Source organism: Bos grunniens, chromosome 9 (genome assembly GCF_055505025.1).
Source record: "Bos grunniens cultivar Pamir isolate PY7600 chromosome 9, Bosgru_T2T1.0, whole genome shotgun sequence".
NCBI lineage: Eukaryota > Metazoa > Chordata > Mammalia > Artiodactyla > Bovidae > Bos > Bos grunniens.
The window spans coordinates 72,561,254-72,581,697 of NC_141173.1; the positions used below are offsets into that span (position 1 = coordinate 72,561,254).

Sequence of the window (20,444 nt, forward strand, 5' to 3'; positions counted from 1 at the left end):
TTAGATACAGAGTTTGAAGAAAAGGAGGAGTCCATGATTCTGGCTTCTGGATTTATTTCTATGGAAAATGTGGGACAGTAAAGATAAGCTTGGTGGAAAAGTAATAAAGGATAACACTGGACATGTTAAAGTTTGATATGGCTGTGAGATATTCACATAGAGATATAAATTAGTTAGGAGAAAGTGAGAGTTTAGAACTCAAGAGGATGGATCTTAATAGTGATAAAACTTGGGGAATTTGCAACCTACAGATAGTATTAAGATGTGGGACTAGATGCGAGGAAACATTGGGTAGGCCAAAAAGTCCGTTTGGGTTTTTTGTAAATTGTTATGGAAAAATCCAAATGAACTTTTTGGCCAACCAAATATAAAATTTGAGTGGTTTGGGACAGATCATGCGTTTTGCCAGTAGCCTCACCTCTTCTTGGTTCACTTCTCTCCTTCACATTACACACTTGGCCTCTCAATATATTTGAGTTTGTCGGTCTTATCAGAGAAAGAAGGAAAAAGGTTAAAAAAATGGTGACTGTAATTACTGCATTGATTACTATGTGGTATTTTTTGCACAAGGTCATGGACTTAATTTGCTCAATGTTTGTTTAAAATAGGCTCTTAGGTTCAAATTTTATATTTCTTATATTCTAATATAGATACTACATCAACAACCTGGCTAAGAAGACTGCTATAGTTATATAAGGCTGTTTAGTTTTGATTCCATATGACCTTTTTCAAACCAGCAATTTGGGTACTTATTGTACACACAGAAATTTAAAATTGTTTTTCTCTCCCTACTCCATGATTTTTCAGTTGTTAGAATTATTTGATTGAACTTTTGGTGATCTTTTGTCCTCTCATGTTGGCTCTGCTTATTTCTTAATTTTTAGTATCAATCTTTAGGATTTTCCCAAAACTGTTTTATAACTAATAAGCCAATAATGAAAAATGGAAGGAAATGCTATAAAAGAGCCTGGAGGTATTTTATAACTCTGGAGATGGAGGGTTCTTGAGAGATTACTAGACAGTGTACAAAAGAGGAGATGATGCCACTGAGCAGAGAAGGAACAAAGAAAGAGCGGTGGTTACAGATGCACCCACCCCATGCAAAGTTTATGGAGGGTGAGTAGTCAAGGTGAATATGAAAGATGTGTCCCATGACACTGCAGTGACTGATTTATTATCTTGATTTAAAAAAAATATGTGATTTCTGCTAAACCTTAGAGTTGTCATGATTGACTAAACTTAATCTTGTTTTGTATGTTGCTTGAAAGGATACTTTTGCATTTAACAAATACTACTGGAGTATGGACACCAGGCAAGTCACTACTGGAATGTACCAATAGCCAGCTGTTCGTAATGGCTTTGCTTTTTATCAGAATGTGGGTTAGGCCCCCACTGAAGGCATTTACATCACCGAAAGGTAGAACTGAAGGGACTAAATAGAGGGTTTGGAAGGCAAAGTGCCATTTCCAGTATTTAAAAAAATTTTTAAATTAAAGTTGATTTATAATATCATGTAAGTTTCAGGTGTACAGCACATAGATTCAGATATATATATATATATATATATATATGGTATATGTGTATTATATATACAGAGAGATTCTTTTTCAGATTCTTTCTCCTTATAGGTTATTACAAAATATTGAGTGTAGTTCTCTGTGCTATACAGTAGGTTCTTGTTGGTTATCTATATTATTTGTAAATCCCAGGCTCCTAATTTATCCCTAAATGACAACCCACTCCAGTGTTCTTGCCTGGAGAATCCCAGGGACGGGAGACCCTGGTGGGCTACCGTCTGTGGGGTTGCACAAAGTCGGCATGACTGAAGCGACTTAGCAGCAGCAGCAGCCCACCCCCTTCCCCTTTTGGTAACCATTTTGTTTTCTGTGTCTGTGAGTATTTTATGTATTTTATTAGTATGTATTTTAATATATAAGGAAAACCAAGCACTTACTTGGCTTCATAATAAGGCTCTGCTGCTGCTAAGTCACTTCAGTTGTGTCCCACTCTGTGCGACCCCATAGACGGCAGCCCACCAGGCTCCCCCGTCCCTGGGATTCTCCAGGCAAGAACACTGGAGTGGGTTGCCATTTCCTTCTCCAATGCAGGAAAGTGAAAAGTGAAAGTGAAGTCACTCAGTTGTGTCTGACTCTTCCCAACCCCATGCTGCAGCCTACCAGGCTCCTCCGTCCATGGGATTTTCCAGGCAAGAATACTGGAGTGGGGTACTATTGCCTTCTCCATAATAAGGCTCTACTGACTTCTAAAAACATCTAGTACCTTTGATTTGGACTATTTTATTAGCTTATTTGCTCTTAGAGTCTTATGTCATAAAAATTAGCAGCAGTGATGTACAGATATAATGCCTGATTTTAAGCATGGCTAATGAAAGCAATTATGGGTAATTTAAATCTGTTTTGTGAATGGAGTATTTAATTTTTTGGTTTGCGTTGAAAAACAAGTGCTATATCATTGATACTCTGAGGTAGAGACCTTTATTTTACAGATGGGGAAACAAATACTCAGAAAGAATAGTTTATCTATTTGTTAGGTCGCATAATTAATTAATTGATTGTGGTACACAGGGTCTAGAAGGACATCCTAACGATCTTTGTCCATAAAATGTTATTTAAAAAACCATTAGTGTAATTTTCATCCTTAAGTATAACAATATAAAGTAAAAGTTTACATTTACTTTTATGATTCTGGGAACACTTTGTTGCCCTGATGTAAGCTGAGATAATGATTATATTTCTCAGAAAAAAAATTGTAGTTATCTGTGCTCTTTAAGAGTTGAAACTACAAATGCCATTTATTTTCATGTTTATATTTTCCTTATCTACAGGGTTTTCATCACATGTGGCTCATTGCCCTCTCTCCACTCCCCTGCCCCAACCCCGCCCTGTCCCCTAAGATTGGGAGAGAAACTTATCACCCAGGCAGCCTTCTTTAATTTATGAAGAAATTATTTTCCCCTCCTCAGAGTTTTAGATATGGTTTGTTGGGTTTCAGTTGGGATAGAAAGAGACATAGAATTTTGCTTCAGTGAATGTTTCTAGAGATCTTCAGAGTTTAGGAAATATTGAATAACTTATAATCCCTTAAAAAAGTAGCCAATTCAAAAAAAAAAAAAAGTAGCCAATTCAAAAGCATATTCTGTTGAACTTAAAAACTCTGATGTATACTACAATACTCAAGAAGCCCTAGGTAGAGGCAAAACTATAGGATACATAAACAGTAAGATCCTATTGTAGAGCATGGAGAACTATATTCAATATTTTGTGACAAACCATAATGGGAAAGAATATGAAAAATTACATATATATATATACACATATATGTATAGCCTGGTCACCTTGCTTTACGGAAGAAATTAACACAACACTGTAAATCAACTATACTTCAATAAAAAAAAAAAAAAAGAAGAAGAAGCAGCTGTAACTACCTAAGACAGCTTGGCTGCAAAGAAGACACTGCGTTTTAGTGATTCTGACCATATGAAGATCAAAGAACTGAATCTGTCAAAAATAGGATCTCTAAAATAATTAATCAACACATTTTATTAACTCTAATAGAACGAGGCAGTCCTCTGTCGAAGACGTATTGTAGTGGCATCAAAACCCTGCCTAAACATCCACCGCCGGTGGTATGTAGATGTAGACCCTTAAGCAGTTTCTCAGCAGCAGCATCCATGCCCAGTACTCTGGGGAGATAGCGCCGTCTTCAGTTCCTAAGGATGCTGAGGTTTCTGTATGCGGCGCAGACCTCAGATAGGTAGTGGCTTTTCACTCATTTCCACCTTCAGAAATGAAAATGACTTTAAGAAACACTTGTGCTGCAAATTACTCAGAATGAGATATTGGATCCTTGGCTGTTGGTCTTTATTTGGAGACCTTTCCCTTACTGTATCATAGAGCCACACTAGAGACCAAGAAAAGTGAAAGGAGAAGAAACCATCCCAGAATTATGTAGACAAATTGGAGGCAGTAATCCCCATAATGCCTGTAAATGCTAAATTGAAATATTGTAGGAGGAATTTATGACATGAGCTTAGCCTTTTGTTTTTCTTTTTGAGATCTGTGAGACATATTTTTAAAGGGATAGATGTGGAAAGTTCATAACATTATTTACTTGAAAGAAAACAATTCTTTTTTTGCTATAAACCATTAGAAAGAAAGGGAACCTCGGGGCCAGAGAATAGACTTATTTGCACTAGCCTTATCTCTTGAATTTAACTCTTCTGTTTCCTTTTCATTTCTTTACAGTTTAGCATATCTCTGTTTTGAAAACACAAAGGGTTTTCTTTTAGAAAATATTTTACGTAAAATGATAACTGCTGTGTGAGCACTTTTGTGTTCACCCCTTCCTCTACCTCAAATAAAACTACATTAAAGATGAATGAAATTAAAATGCCTATAATTATCTTTCCACTTTGTCAGCATGCACATATGTGTGCTTAGGGGAAGAAGACAATTTTGTGCTTGTTGGAGAGATGTAATAGTGAAAGTGAAATCTTAAAAGCCTTCTGCCTCATCAAAAAAAAAAAAAAAAGAACAAAACCCATAAAATGCTAGTTGGAACTTTAAAAGAATACCAATCCTTATTTAATCCTTATTTAAATGTGTACTAATTCTTAACTTGCCATGAAGTATTTCTTCTGCAGAAATGTTTCACTTTAAAAGAAACTCAAGTAAAATTTGCTTTTAGAAAATGTAATGCAGGGATTTAAACTCTTCAAGTAGATACCCCAATGGGTTATGAATGTGTCCCCATGACAACAGGTTGACAGCCTAGGAGTCAGGATAAATACTTTAGATCCCAGTGAAAGACGGGAGCTGTTGATGGGGGTGACCTCTGATGGCAAGTCATCTTACTATAAACAGAAAGGCGCAGAAAGCCATTGGTCAGAGCCAAGAGTGTTTACTCTCCAGGTCTCCTGGTTAACCTAAATAAATGCACTGCTTCTGGAGCACAGAGGTTCATGACAGAGCAAGGTGTTTTTAAAGCTACCTGGATGTTGGTTCGGGACTATAAACTCTGCAGACTGTTCTATAATCCTTGAACCGGGTTTCATTCTGCTCTCACTAGAAAATGGAATTTATTGGCTGTTGAACTTCACCCACATGCACGCACACACAAAACTTCCAAATAAAACTGGAATTAGCTTCAGGTTTTTGGACTTTGAATAAGGTAAGTTGAATTTAGCGTTTGATTGAGGCATTATAATTATTGTGTTATGTGGTAAATTCTTGAAGTGTAGGCAGTTCTATGTCAGCAAATAGTATTAAGTAAAATAAGTTTGGATTTTTCTCAGTTTTAGCACAAGGATGATAGAAGAAATATGTACATAAAATTTGAGTGAGTAGGTCATTATAGAGAAAATCCCTAGTCGGTCCATGCTGAAGCTGTTAAATACCTTTTGTCTTTACTTAATAAAATTAAATACTTTTGAATTTTAATTCAAAATTAAATTACTACTATAATTTATATTAATGCTAAGAAGAAATGCAGGTGATAAAAATAATTGATAATTAACAGATTAGTGCTCCTTAGAAAACTGTAGTAGACTTTGAGGGATTTTTCCCTTTTAATAAGATGCATGATGTAGGATTTTAAAAATTAATACCAGCTATTTAAATGAAAGGCTTTTTTTTTCTGGATAATTTTTGTTTTGAAATCTTGTGCTGAATTGGATATTTTCATTAGATTTCAGATGTAGTCATCTCAATAAGCATGTTATATTTTCTATGAAAACAAATATTTTTCTCCATTTATGGAACTTTTTCCCCCAAAATTATGATCTTAAGTTTAATTTTAGCTTCATAACAATACCTTAAGTTTCCAGTTGGTCTTTACCTTCATTTGAATATGCACTTGAACACTTGCTTTGATTTAAAACCTTGAGGTGGAAGCCTTTGGAATGCTTTGGGTTAAATTACTTACAGGTATATATATATATATATATGTATATATTTATGTATAATATATATATGTATATATAATATATATGTATACATATACAAATACTATATGTATATGTATAAATCTTTGAATCTCATGAAGAAAGATTGTGAATTGGTGTTTTTGCTGCATCAAGGAACCAAACTGTGGGTGAATTGTCCCAGTAATTGTAGTATCTTAAAGATTTCTTTCATTCAAGATTACTGAGGAAAGGTTTGCTTTCTATTGGTACTGTTTTATTTTCTTCTGAGAAAAGCATAATTCAGGAGGAGAAAATGTCTTCTAATTCTAAGCGTCTGTGAAAACTGATTTACTGCCAGAGTTAGATTGTTTAGGGAACCTGTTTGAAGAAAAGGAGGATGAATTATCACAGCCAGTAAGTTTGCCAGGTTGGTTTCCAGGGTCTACTGAGCATCAGTCAGCACTATCCAGTTTCCTGCTCCCTTTCCTGACTTGCGGTTACTGTTTTCTGGAATCCTGTGTAATTGAATAATGATGTTGCACTACCTTATTTCACTTTTTGCCTGTTTGTTCTTTCACCTAACCTTTCCTAAACTACTAAAATATTATCAAACTGACAACAAAAGCAAATATGAATAATCATATGATGTGTTGTGTTATAACTTCTTAGGGAGACGGGGAGGAGAGGGAAGAAGAGAGGAAGAGAGAGAGCCCAGTTTTTTAAATCCCTTTGATTTCTCTCTTTCCTCCTCGAAGTTCTTTATAAATTATTGTTGTCAGAATTTTCGAAATTGTATGATCTGACTTTTTGAACTCAGCCACCCGCAGAAGGAAGGTGGTTGTGTGTGTCAAGCAAGGGCTGTCTCACATTTTGCTTTGGGGAAATACTATAAACCAATTTTGAAGGTAACACAGCTGTTGGAGAAATACAAAAGCCAGATGACTTCATAAGTGTGTATTGAGGAAACCAGGATAAATTGTCTTTAGAATCTGCTCTCAGAAAGCCATTTTAATTGAGGTCAAAGAGGAAAAAGTTGTAAGTATATCTCAATTATTTATTCTGTTTACCTAGAATGAGACCTTCACGACAGATAAACCTAATCTGTAATTCCTTTACTCTTTAACCCTTGAGTTTAACCACTCTGGGGATCTATTTTACATTGAGACTACAGAGGGTACTTCATTCTTTATGATAACCAAGTATTTAGGACCACAGAAATTTTGAAATTACCTGACTAAATTTCACTTCCATGTAAAGAATAAACTTGTACATTTGAAAATATTTATAATAAATTGCTTAGTTTTTACCTGGAGTTACATAGTTAATGGGACTATTTTTTCTGACCACATATTTGTACATGTGAAATATGTTTCACATGGAACTGTTTTGTCTTTTGCCCTTATCTTATAGGTAATTCAGAATGTTACTTTAATTAGATAGAAAATCTATTAAAATGGAAATCACATAACTTGTGTGTTTTTTAGAGTGTAAATTATGCCACAGTCTGTGTTTTATTAACTCTGCTGATGAAGAGTTTCATTTTTGGATTAAAACCTGAGGAAATATGATTTATAACAATGATTATGCAAAATAGATTTAATATAAAAGTATTTTAGATTTTGAAACTCAAAATGCTGCTTTTGAGTTTCAAAATCTAAATATCATTTAAAAACCAAACTAAAATGCAGTGTGCTATAGATACATTTTTGCTTATTGTGTATAGTTTAATTTTAAAAATAAAGAACTTGATGCCAACACCACAGGATTTTCTCTTTAAAAATTGTTATTTTAATGGAAGATAAACAATTTAAAATTTACAAAACTTGAAAACGTAGCTGTCTGTTTATACTTTTTAATCAATATGTTGTACCAGAAATATTAATATCATATGTAAATTCATCTTCAGATTAATCTACAGGTATATGTTGTTCAATTTAAAATTGCCTTTAATGTTTTATTGTTTACATTCTACCTATCAATTTGTTTTTAAAGATTTTATCAGTTTTCCTTACCAGTTATTGTGATACCTTTGAGCACATTAGGTTTTATATTTGTTGAAAATATTTTTAAAAAATTTATATATATGTATTCAAACTTAAGAGATTTTAACAGAAATTTTTACTAAAATTCAACAATTATATATTAATAAACCAGACTATCTCTATGTTGATTATTGTTCAAATTGAAAAGGTTAGTACTTGTACCTAGTAGACAAATGATACTAGGTGCACTAGAGTATGTTACACAGTGATTGATATTTATGCTTTAAAACAAATGATAGTTAACCTATGCCTGTGGCCAAATGCTTTTGAAGTTTCATGACTAAGATGAGCTGAATTTGTTAAGTGGTAGAGGACTGTGTTTTCTAGGGGCCAGTTGTGCTTGGCAGGTCATGATAAATGGGGAAGTTTTTCTTAACCTTGTGGCCAAAACATTCCAATATCTAAAAAAGGAAAAGAAAACAAAGATATAAAAATCATTGTTGAAAACATTCGCAAGATTTCTCTGTTTAGGGGAATAAGATCAGTTTGTAAGATTATTTTTAAAGTGTTGTTGGTGTGAATTCATAAATCTTCACTCAAATTGAGGGAAATCTAAAGATTTTCATGTTTAAAACGGGTGGATTTATTCTTTACTGGTTCAGTGAGAACATGTAGAGTCAGCAATTCAAATTTAACTGGAGTGGATTCTACCAAATTAACATTATGCTCATTGAGTATTTAGTTCTTAGTTTAGAATTGCATATTCTATTTTCCTTCTTGTTGTTTTAATAGTATCTGTTTTGAGACACCCAGGACTGCCAAGATACATGTTCAAAAGTATAAAAAGACCAATGTATATAGGTAAATATCTCTTAGGAATTTATAGCACGTATTTTTGAGGAAATCATTTTAACACTTGTCTGTTTATATTTATGCTAAGCATTATAGCAATCTAGTCTCATTTCCAGACTTAGGAGGGGACCAACTTTCATACGAGCTGTAACATGATATGTTAAGGCATCTTATGGTTCCTTTTGTGGCATTTTAAGTACTGTGTTACTTTTGATATAGTCCCTGGTGGGTAATAATGAAAAATCATACTGTTAGAAAGAGGTTGAAATTTTCCTGAATATTTTATACAGTATATGTGGAGTTTATGGCAGGTGACAAGAGACTATGGCATAACTAAGGAGAAAATGTACTCCAGAATCTTAAAAGCTCATGTAGTTTGACATTTGATTTAATACATATACACTGTACATGAATAATTATGCTTTGTTTCCCTGAGTCATTGTTACTAAGTTGCTTTTTAAATATATCCAACCTTGCAATGAACTCTCAAATAATTTGAACCCTATTGTGACAGTTGTAGTTGATGAAGAGTTATAGCCTATAGGATTTTTTACCTTTAAAACATAATTCCTCCCCAGTGTGTAATTTTATATAACCTCCCTCCCCCAAACCTGAGTCCTGGAAGGTTCCTGCATTAAAGGCCAGAAATCAAGTAAGAGTGCCATGACAGTCCAATACTAGAGGGGTGAAACAATTTCACTTCAGGTTTTTGGGGTGGATTTGTTTTTATTAACCGTCTAACACTACTATTATAGGTGTGTGTGTTTATTTTGTTTACTGTTGCAGCTAATGACAGAATATTCATTTGTATCTTTATATTTTGTCTATGAATATCCATTAAAGAATTTTTCTATAGACTGAAGTAGATGCAGGCTTCCAGTTATGCAGCAGAGTTCTCTCACTTTTACTATAAATAAGTGGAACTTGGGCTTTTGGAAACCCATTCTTGGTGTTACAGGGAGAAGCTCAGGTAAGCAACGATAAAGATACTGAGGAGGAATACACTAAGAAAAGGGAGGAGTAAAGAAACTTCCCTAACCCCATGAAAAGAATTTCAGAAATGTGTGAATTATAGAGCACAAAATTTTGTTTCTAAGGAAGAATGACACTTTATAAAAATGGTTTATTAGATTAGTGATTAGATTTTTACAAAGTCTGTTACAAAACTTTAATTTTTTGAACACCATTTGGCGACATGGTATTTACTTTTTTTTGAAAAACTTCTCAAATTTGTGTGGGCATATTGAAACAGATCTATCTTTTTTAAAGTTCTGTGTGACAAACTTTGTGTTCCAAAGATTTTTTTTTTAGAAGTCAAGTACTCCATTGTAACATACCTTTAAAATGTAAAATAGATCTCCCTGAGAAATGTGGAGACATTTTCACTGAAGATAGTTTAGAAGGTATGAATTTTATCTGTGTGGAGCTAGTAAAGTAGCAATTCTGTGCTCATCTCAATATAAATTGTACTACTTGGATGCCCAAGTAATCATAGGTTATCACATTAAAGGGTATATCCTGTGCTAAATTCTAAAGGAGTATTAACTTGTAAATATTATATTTAAAAAATGAACATACATTTTCTTTCATTACTCTAAGTAAATAAACAATAATTTTTGACAAAAGCCTCTAGTGCAAAAAATATATATTTACTTGAATATGCCAACTATTATTACTTTGACTCGATTTTAAAGTTAATTTGTATAATTTGTTAATTTGTACTTTTATATTTTTTAACTCAATTTTAAAGTTAATTTGTATAATTTGTTAATTTGTACTTTTATATTTTTTAACTATGTTATTTTATGCATTCTGAAGTAAAATAGAAAAAGACATAGTTTAATTCATATTTATTTAATGCTATTAATTACAGAACAGGATGATCTGGGTGGAAGCACATTAAATTCTAAGTTTGGTTCAACTAATTGAAAAAAAATTAAATGTGTTAAAAAGAATCAGCTAATGGAGATGTATTAAATGAGAGGGTAATTTACATTTCTAGAGTAAAGCTGCAATAATTAAAAGAAAAACCTTTAAATTCTGATATGTAATTTAAAATTCAAATATGGCCAAATTCTATTAGAAAATATGAAAAAAACGGCACATGAAAATTTATATCTCAGTATGTCTCTCTCTCTTTATTTTACTAAATCAAAACTTAATGGTAACTAAAGTTAGTTTCCCATTCTGCTTTATCAGCAATAATTTATAATAATTTATCTAACCTAATCATAAAATGCATTTTATAGTGTGTATTAATACAAAACTCTAGGCATTGATAAATTACAGTATTTGTATACATATTATTTATGAGTCAGATTCACATTTTGTAGTATTCACATTTAAAATAGAATCAAAGCTGACAATTATTGTTGACAGTAATTCTGTATCACTTTCTGTATTTACAAAGAGTATTTCATGTGATAACCTACAATCAATTTGCACTGAAGGAACAAATTTTATTTTTATATCTATTTTGATCCATTCTTTTCCTTAAACAGTAATGCATTCAAATCTATATTAGATTTCTACATGGTTCAGTGAGGATATAAAGACTTTCTTACATACCACCTATAGGAATTTGTATGTTACTCTTTATAACAGAAATCTTTTATTTCTAAAGTTTTTATTTTGAATTTAGAGTTTCGAATTGATCTTTTATTATCACTGTATAGTATGTTCTAAGGCCTTATTGTTAAAGTTCATTTCAAAATAAAATAAAGTTACAAAAGAGCTCTTTCAAAATGTCTTTTTCCATTATTCCATCCTTTACATTTTTTTTATCATTACTGTTTCAGGCTTTATAAACAGCAAGATTAAGTACAAAATAATTGGGATAATTGGTTCCAGCTTTTTTAGAAGATGGTGGATAGGATAAAAGAAATGTTTTTCTTTGCAATTTTTTTTATGAGCTAATTCTGTTTTCCTCAAAAGATTATAAGCCTTTCAAAGTATCTAGTGGCTAGAAAATGTGAAAAACTTCAAGGCGATCTTTATAATTGAACACAATTTTCATAGTGTAATATATCCTATAAATTACATTTTCTATATGTATTTTCCAGATATTGAAAGTATTCATTATTCTCAATACCAGATCTCGCATTCTTTATAATCGTTTAAAAAGTACAGTTTATATTGTTCATGTCAGCCTAAAGATTTGAAGAATGGTTTCATGAAAAAGAAGCATCATTTTTTTTTATAATTGACTAGCTAATGTGATGTTGTTGACCAGTCTTTTCTACCTCCTTGTTCTGCTTTATTTCCTCTTGGCAATCACTGCTGTTGACATTATATTCTTTGCTTATCTGCTTACTTTTTAATTGTATATCTTCTCAACTAGAATGCATGATCCATGCAGGCAGATTTTGTTGATCTAAGTCAGTGCTGTTCAACAAAAGTATAATCTGAGCCACTTTGTTAGAAAAATAAAAGGAAATGTTTATAACAGAATATACCTAAATTTCATTTCATTTCTATATATAATATTGTTTTGTTATATAGCAATATTATATAAAAATATTGAAATACTTTCCCTTTCTTGACATACTGAGTCTTTTAAATCCCTTGTGCCTTTTATACTTACAGCAGATATCAATTTAGACTAACTATATTTCAAGTTCTAAATAGCCACGCATGGCTAGGGGCAACTTTGGTGGACTGTTCAGGTTTAGTGCATCTCCATGCCTAGAATGGTACCTCGTATACCCCAAGAAATTTGGTAAAGCCTTTTGAATGAATGAATCCTGATGCTTCAGACGTACAACAGCAACAACAACAACAAAACAGAGATTGTTTTTTACATTACACTATCTTTGCACTTGTTAGAGTATTAATGGTGGTGGTGGGCATGAAAGGTATTTGGATAATTTGCTCAAAATTCCATCTTACTTTGCTTATGGACTTTACATGTTACTATTTCTTGGTTAAAAACTGGTTACTTCCATCATCCAATTTAAAAGATTCACTTAATAGTTGATATATCACAAGAAGTAGCAAGTAAGATCTCCTTCAAAAATTTTCCACAAAATGCTAGTTTCAACTCTTAATTTAAAACAACCTAATAAAAGCAACTGGCAAATGGAATATAAGAGAGAAAGGCTTGCTATATTAGCATTCGGTTCTAATTCTCTCCCTGTTAGCTGTGAGACATTGCTAGGTTTTTAACCTGTTTGAGCCTTAGTTTTCTCATTTTTAATAGGAGAATTTCGGGCATCATGTCTGTCTTCATAGATTAAATGACATACGTGGGTTTGATCCCTAAGTTGGAAAGAGCCCTGGAGAAGGAAATGCCAACTCACTCTAGTATTCTTGCCTGGGAAATCCCATGGGCAGACTAAACAACAGCAACAATAGTCCAATACCAGTTGAAAGAATACTTGCTTAATAGATGGCAGCAATTATCATTAGTATGGCAACCCATTCCAGTACTCTTGCCTGGAAAATCCCACGGACGGAGGAGTCTGGTAGGCTGCAGTCCATGAGGTCACGAAGAGTCGGACACGACTGAGTGACTTCACTTTCACTTTTCACTTTCATGCATTGGAGAAGGAAATGGCAACCCACTCCAGTATTCTTGCCTGGAGAATCCCAGGGACAGAGGGGCCTGGTAGGCTGCCATCTATGGTGTCGCGCAGAGTCGGACACAACTGAAGCGACTTAGCAGCAGCATGATATAATAAAAATTGAACTTTTAAATATCAAAATGTTTTGATCTTCATTTTAAATAATATAGTTTATGTGTTTATGAATTTTAGGTTTTTAACATTTAGTGGTTAAAATGCCCTCAGAGATCTGGATTTGAAATTTATTACATAACTCGCTTGCAGATTAATCTTTCTATTTCTCAGTATTATCATCTGTGACTTGGGGTAAAAACTAGTAACAACCTAAGCATTGCCCAGCATATAATAAACACTCAAATATTTTAGCTGTTGTTCATTCATTCAAAATTTCAGCGTTTGATATTTGTATCTTCATTACATACTGATCGTTATATTCTTGAAATAGTTAAACTTTTAAGTATTTTTCATCTTACTTTGATTTCTGCATGTACTTTTATAACATTAAGTAGGGTTAAAATTCACATTTTTGCCATCAATTAAGTGCATTTAACATTATTTGTCTTATTTCTCTTAGAATATTCTTTTGTTCACTTCCTACTGTGTCTTATAAAATCTGAAATTTGGATTTAAATTATGGGCATGAAATTCTGTCTCATTTCTTGGCCTGCTTGTTTTCAACTTTATTTAAAATAAACTTGAAACTAAATTAGTCATTAAAGACAAAACTATGTATTTTGTAAGAGTAGTCTATCTTTAACAGTGTGTATATCTCAGCAGTCACCATTTAATGAAGTATTGATCTCTCAAATAGGACAGTGTGTTTAAATTTAGGTAAAACTGTCTATTTGGCTTCTAATTCCATGATGGAGATACTGAGATAAGGTTTTTTTTAATTTATTTTTATTAATTTATTGTTTATTGTAGTATAGTTGATATAGTGTGTTGTGTCAATCTCTGCTGTACAGCAAAGTGACTCAGTTATACACATATATATGTTCTTTTTTTGTATTCTTTTCCATTATGGTTTATCACAGGATATTGAATATAGTTCCATGCTATACAGGAGGACCTTGTTGTTTATCCATTCTAAATGTAATAGTTTGCATCTACCAATCCCAGACTCCCAGTCCATCCTGCTCCCTACCTTCCTACCCCTTGGCAAGAAGTCTGTTCTCCATGTTTATGAATTTGTTTTTCTTTGTAGATAGGTTCATTTGGGCCATATTTTAGTTCCACATATAAGTAATATCATATGGTATTGTCTCTCTCTTTTTTTGCACCCCAAGTGGGACACTTGGCTTTCTCTTCTGAGTTACTTCACTTAGTATGATAATCTCTAGTCATATCCATGTTGCTGCAAATGGCATTTTTGTGGTTGTTTAGTTGCTAAGTCACATCTGACTCTTTGCCAACCTCATGGACTGCAGCACGCTAGGCTGCTCTCCCCTCTGCCGTCTCTCGGAGTTTGCTCAAACAACTGTTTCCCAGACTTTGCTATGACCCGCCCATGTTGAGTGGTCCTAATTGGCATGGCTCATAGCTTCATTGAGTTATGCAAGCCCCTTCACTATGACAAGACTGTGATCCATGAAAGGATAAATGGCATTATTTCATTCTTTTTTATGGCTGAGTAGTATTCTATTGGATATACGTACATGTCTTCTTATCCATTCATCTGTTGATGGACATTTAGGTTTTCATGTTTTGGCTATTGTGAACAATGCTGCTGTGAACATAAAGGTGCATGCATCTTTTGAATTAAATTTTTTTCTGGGCATATTTCTCAGAGTGGGATTGCTGGATCATATGGTAGTTCTGTTTTTAATTTTCTTCATGATTGGAGCTCCTATGGGTCATGATTAATGGCTCTGCATAATTGGGATTTGCAAAATAAGTTTCTTAATAATTTATCTGACTTTTCTTAAACAATTCAGAAAAAAGATAGGGTTTTGAAGTATTTTAATGAAGTCGTAAGTTAACATTTTTGATCTTTGTTATTACCAAAGTTTTTTCAAGGACAGACTAAAAGATCACATCATGTTGCTGTTCAGTCACTGAGTTGTGTCTGACTCTTTTTGACTCCATAGACTGCAGCATGTGGCTTCCCTGTCCTTTACTATCTCCCAGAGTTTGCTCAGATTCGTGTCCATTGAGTCAGCAGTGGTGTTTATTCAGATCATATTCTCTTTTATACTTTGTTTTAGTCAGTAACAATATGCTGCCATTTTTTTGTCTTTGAAATATCTGTTGAAAACATTTTCTCAACTCTCCCCATAACTCCTGTCTTAATTTACGTCTTCATTATCTCTCATTGATAGACTAATTCAATTCAGTTCAGTTCAGTTCAGTTGCTCAGTCGTATCCAAGTCTTTGTGACCCCTTGAATCGCAGCATGCCAGGCCTCCCTGTCCATCACCAACTCCCAGAGTTTACCCAAACTCATGTCCATCGAGTCAGTGATGCCATCCAGCCATCTCATCGTCTGTTGTCCCCTTCTTCTCCTGCCCCCAATCCCTCCCAAGCAGCAGGGTCTTTTCCAATGAGTCAACTCTTCGAATGAGGTGGCCAAAGTGTTGGAGTCTCAGCTTCAGCATCAGTCCTTCCAGTGAACACCCGGGTCTGATCTCCTTCAGAATGGACTGGTTGGATCTCCTTGCAGTCCAAGGGACTCTCCAGAGTCTTCTCCAACACCACAGTTCAAAAGCATCAATTCTTTGGCGCTCAGCTTTCTTCACAGTCCAACTCTCACATCCATACATGACCACTGGAAAAACCATAGCCTTGACTAGATGGACCTTTGTCGGTAAAGTAATGTCTCTGATTTTGAATATGCTATCTAGATTGGTCATAACTCTTCTTCCAAGGAGTAAGCGTCTTTTAATTTCATGGCTGCAATCACCATCTGCAGTGATTTTGGAGCCCCCAAAAATAAAGTCTGACACTGTTTCCACTGTTTCCCCATCTATTTCCCATCAAGTGATGGGACCAGATGCCATGATCTTCGTTTTCTGAATGTTGAGCTTTAAGCCAACTTTTTCACTCTCTATTTCACTTTCATCAAGAGGCTCTTTAGTTCTTCTTTGCTTTCTGCCATAAGGGTGGTGTCATTGGCATATCTGAGGTTATTGATATTTCTCCTGGCAATCTTGATTCCAGCTTGTGCTTCTTCCAGTCCAGCGTTTCTCATGATGTACTCTGCATGTAAGTTAAATAAGCAGAGTGACAATATACAGCCTTGACATACTCCTTTTCCTATTTGGAACCAGTCTGTTTTTCCATGTCCAGTTCTAACTGTTGCTTCCTGACTTGCATATAGGTTTCTCAAGAGGCAGGTCAGGTGGTCTGGTATTCCCATCTCTTTTAGATGACCCAGAGGGATGGTATGGGGAGGGAGGAGGGAGGAGGGTTCAGGATGGGGAACACATGTATACCTGTGGCGGATTCATTTTGATATTTGTCAAAACCAATACAATATTGTAAAGTTTAAAAATAAAATAAAATTTAAAAAAAGGAAAAAAAAAAGAATTTTCCACAGTTTGTTGTGATCCACACAGTCAAAGGCTTTGGCATAGTCAATAAAGCAGAAATAGATGTTTTTCAATGATCCAGCAGATGTTGGCCATTTGATCTCTGGTTCCTCTGCCTTTTCTAAAACCAGCTTGAACATCTGGAAGTTCATGGTTCACGTATTGCTGAAGCCTGGCTTGGAGAATTTTGAGCATTACTTTACTAGCGTGTGAGATGAGTACTATTGTGTGGTAGTTTGAACATCTTCAGCATTGCTTTTCTTTGGGATTAGAATTAAAATTGACCTTTTCCAGTCCTGTGTTGTGAGAGGGCATCAGAGGGCAGACCCACTGAAACCATAATCACAGAAAACTAGCCAATCTGATCACATGGACCATAGCCTTGTCTAATTCAATGAAACTAAGCTATGCTGTGTGGGGTCACCCAAGACGGACAGGTCATGGTGGAGAGGTCTGACAGAATGTAGTCCACTGGAGAAAGGAATGCAAACCACTTCAGTATTCTTGCCTTGAGAACCCAATGAACAGTATAAAAAGGCAAAATGATAGGATACTGAAAGAGGAACTCTTCCGGTTGGTAAGTGCCCAATATGCTACTGGAGATAAGTGGAGAAATAACTCCAGAAAGAATAAAGGGATGGAGCCAAAGCAAAAACAATACCCAGTTGTGGATGTGACTGGTGACAGAAGCAAGGTTCAATGCTGTAAAGAGCAATATTGCATAGGAACCTGGAATGTTAGGTCCATGAATCAAGGCAAATTGGAAGTGATCAAACAGGAGATAGCAAGAGTGAACTTCGACATTCTAGGAATCAGCGAACTAAAATGGACTGGAATGGGTGAATTTAACTCAGATGACCATTATATCTACGACTGTGGGCAGGAATCCCTTAGAAGAAATGGAGTAGCCATGATGGTCAACAAAAGAGTCCGAAATGCAGTACTTGGATGCAATCTCAAAAACGACAGAATGATCTCTGTTCATTTCCAAGGCAAACCATTCAATATCACAGTAATCCAAGCCTATGATTCACTTACTGAGCTAGTATTTGGGGACTGTCTTAATCCATTTGGGCTGCTATAATGAGATATTTCAGTTTATATAAACAGATATTTGTTTCTCTTAGTTCTGGAGGCTGGGAAGTCCAAGATGGTGGCTCCAGCATGGTTTTATGTGATGACAGCCCACCTCCTGATTCAAAGCCAGTGACTTTTCATTGTTTCATCACATGGTAGAAAGGATAGGAAGCTCTGTGGAGTCTCTTTCTTAAGAGAGTTAATAGCATTTGGAAAGCCTTCATTTTCAGGATCTAAGCACCTCCCAAATGGCTCACTTCCTAATTTGGAGGGGTTAGGATTTTGCAAGTGAATTCTGAACGGGCACAAACATTCAGACCAAAGCAAGGAGCATCTGTTCAAAGCTAGGGATTAGTGATATACACTGTCAATACTGCATCTGCTTTTGTGGAATGTGTATTTTTTCTCTTGTTGCATTAAACTCATATCTGTCTTTCAGTCCTAAGCCTGACCCCTTCTACACTGTCTTATGAACCATTTCTACCCAGTCTGTTTTTTAAAATCCTTCAATGGTCTTCATTGTCCAAATATTAAATTCCAAAGTCTTCATCATTTATAAGGCTTTCATAATATGATTTCTCTGACAAACCCCATGATGTTGAAGTACCTACCTTTTTCCAGATTTAGTCTTTGAAACCTATGTCCTTTAACACATTATTGACTGGAGACATATGGGCTTCCCTTGTGGCTCAGCTGGTAGAGAATCCACCTGCAGTGTGGGAGACCTGGGTTCAATCCCTGGGTTGGGAAGATCCCCTGGAGAAGGGAAAGGCTACCCACTCCAGTATTCTGGCCTGGAGAATTCCATGGACTGTATAGTCCATGGGGTCGCAAAGAGTTGTACATGACTGAGCAACTTTCACTTTTATTTTCTTACATATTGTGGCCCATAGGCATTAGTTTCTGCAAAACAGTCAATAACATGTTAAAACTTAGTTCAGAAATCACATCCTTTGTTACCATCCTCTCTTCCTTTGTCTGGGGTAGATTGACCTCTGAACATGGATAACACTGTATAAACTCTCCTGTAGTAGTCATGGTATCCTAAATATTATTCTTCCCTCATTTCACCATGAACAAATGAATAAAGCCTATAAAAAGAATTACTCTGAAGAGTGCAAAACTCTAACAGTATCTAAAAGAATATATCGACTTCAGTCTTTCATCACATACTTATTAATTATTGTGTTTCCTTGGTGGATCAGTGGTAAAGAACCCACTTGCAATATAGGAGATGAGACATGGGACTTTGACCCCTGGGTCAGGAAGATCCCCTGAAGAAGGGCATGGCTACCCACTTTAGTATTCTTGCCTGTAAAATCCCATGGAAAGAGGAGCCTGTAGGGTTGCAGTCCATAGAGTCACAAGAGGCAGATATGACTTAATGACTAAACAACAATGACAACAACTAGAACTGTGCATACTAGATAGTAATCGTAGATGTGTTCTCTGGCATTACAATTAATACATTGAGAATAAATTAATGCTAACTTTCTGGTTAATTATTTAAATAAAGATGCTTTGTAAAGCCATTGGTTTAAATATTTCTTTAAAAGCTTTGTTGTTTTAAACCACAGGAAGGTTGTCTCATTCTAACTCTTGTTTGAGAATGTCTGTCTAGTTTGCTTGTGTGATCTGGAGCTTCTTTAATTAGTCCCAAACTCAAGTTATCATAGTCTTTCAAAAACTAACATTCACTTCAGTGTGATTTCTACATATTCATTGGGCAGTTCATATAATTTCAGGAGATGAATCATAGGAAAGAAGGGTTTTAATATCATATTCTTCCCTTTTGGTTCTTATTTTTCTTGGAATTGTTCATGGACATAAGACTTTCATGGGTTTCATAGTGAATGTTACATTTACATTTTTAAGAAAGGTGTTCCTTTTTCTTTCTTTTTTTTTTAAAACTAATTGCTCAAAAATATTTCTTCGCCCTTCCATCTCATGATGTTGAGCTCTGTATTCAGAGCATAGATGTTACATAATAGGGTAAGAATGATAATCTGTTTGCTGATCAGTTTTTTATTTTCATACTGTGTGGATGTATACTCCAGATGCAGAAGAGAGTAAAGTTAATCAAGCAAATAATTGATTCCCCTGATTATAAAATATCTAGACCCAGAATTGAAAGCAAAGACACCAATTTTTGAAAGTGTAAGGTTTTTGTTGTGTTTTTTTTTTTAAACGCATTCTTCTGAGATGAGGGAGGAAATAAGATTTCACTTCACTAAGAGCCAAGACTTCACTAAGAAAAAAACTGTAACTTTGGAGAACTAATAAGATGTTACACGCCAGATACAACTGTGATGTAAAACATGGAGTTCAAGAACTTATCTGTGTGGAAATCACACATTAGACTGGCTGGGATGTCATTATTCATAATATTTAACAAAAGGACACTGATAGAAGGTAGCTTTAAAGAACAATAGTGGACACATCTCTAGGAATACTTGAAAATATTTGTGAGCTGGAAAGAAAATGCTGTATCTTTAAAATTCAAAACCTACTCTTAAGAAAT

General features: G+C 34.6%; 1 protein-coding gene across 44 annotated transcripts in view; it reads left to right on the plus strand.

Moving 5' to 3' along the window:
- The window catches only part of EYA4 (EYA transcriptional coactivator and phosphatase 4), a 365,804-nt gene that overhangs the window by 184,030 nt on the left and 161,330 nt on the right, over nt 1-20,444 (plus strand). The gene's annotated exons all lie outside the window — the stretch shown is intronic.